Here is a 1,615-nt window from a genome sequence, read left to right as displayed (position 1 = left end):
AGGAGAGAGAGAAAATGAAAGAGAGAGAGAAAAAGGCAGCTAAAACAAAATAACCTCAAACCTCCTGTGATCTTTTTGACAAAAGCTGATATCCTGTTTTCATATCATGTGCATCTCTAAATTTTTGTTTTAGAGCAGCTAAAAAAGCAAAAGCTGTCTGCAGTTTTTTCCTGACCACCCTAGCAGAACAAGTCCAGAGGTAAAAGACACGGTCAGCATAGGCTTGTCAGGAGTGTGAGACTGGATCTTCTTCCCTCAGCTGTTCATTTTAAATTCTCTTCTGGAAGCCAAGAAATTTACTTGAGCTGCTACTGAAGGGATGTCCTGTGGCATGTATGAAGTTGGCTGATGAGTTGAACCAACTCTTTTGAGCTAGACTTTCACATACTCTAGTCTCTACTGTACACAGCTCCCATTTTGGTGTCCTCAGCCAAAAGGGCATGAGCCGGCCAACTATGGGAAATGAAATCAAATTTCACTTTTTAGGTGTGATCATTTGAAGCCAGGCTTGGGGCAGGTAAAAGAGGCAGCTGGGAAAAGCTTTTCCTTCCCCTGCTACTGCTGCTTTCAGCAAGGGACCACGATTTAACAGTGCCTTCACAGAGATGCTTTGGTTGATCCCGAGGGCCTCTCGAGGTGACAGGTCAGCATTCCCCTTCCTGTGCTGCAGAAGAAGGCAAATCGGCTGGAGAGGGCCCTAAGGTGCTCCCTGGTCTGGGACGCACTCAGAGGGGCACCTCCAACCCACGCTGCTCCCTGTGTCTGCTGGACGGAAAGGGACACCAGAGGGAAGGGCCAGCGTGCTGAAAAGAGCCCCAACTACGCCCCGAGCCGAAGTTTCCTTAGGAGCATGCTGGTAGGCTCTCTCCCATGGCAGGATGCCTGTGCAGCCAAGGGGAGAGAGTCAGAGCACAGAGAGTGATTAAAGCATGGCAGCTTCTTTATATATCCTCTTTTCTTTTTATATCCTCCTTCAATTCCTGTTTGAAGTGAAAGCTGCTGAAAAAGTGAGGTAACAGACAAGGAAAAACTCTGCATGTCACAGCCTGGATTTGAACCAGAAATCAGAGATTAACGGAGTGTTATGTGACATCCTGTCCTTTGGAAATGCCAGTTTCCATCTTGCTCAGCGAAGGGACTAAACAGCTTCCCTCATTGGTACCAGGCTCCAGGGAGCATGTGTTTAATCTGCAAAACCTTAATTTCTTTCCTGCTCTCTGGAGCCTTGCTTTACTTAAATTTACTATAGCTTTTTGCTCTACCTCTCCTCCCGCTTCTTGCCTCCACCTTTCTGCCATCTCTCTCTCGTCTTAAAAAAAAAAAATCAAGCCAAATCATGCTTATACTTGAGTATTCTCTGAAGCTGACCATACGTTTTCAGTCTCTAAACCCCAAAGTAGAGGTAAGCTGATCCTTACCCTATCAAATCAAACATGTTATTTTCAGGATTAGGAGTTACTGCTTGCAAAGCACTTCCAAAATATTGTCAAATATGTAATAATTGAAGTTATCCATAAGTAAAGCATGGGTCCGTTTCAAAAACTCTCTTTAAGCGTCCTCTTTGCTGCATGCGCGCAGCAAAGGGGAAATCAAGTTAATGAAGAGCAGTATTAAC

Source organism: Struthio camelus, chromosome 1 (genome assembly GCF_040807025.1).
Source record: "Struthio camelus isolate bStrCam1 chromosome 1, bStrCam1.hap1, whole genome shotgun sequence".
NCBI classification, from domain to species: Eukaryota; Metazoa; Chordata; class Aves; order Struthioniformes; family Struthionidae; genus Struthio; species Struthio camelus.
Note: the sequence above shows the minus strand (reverse complement) of the source record.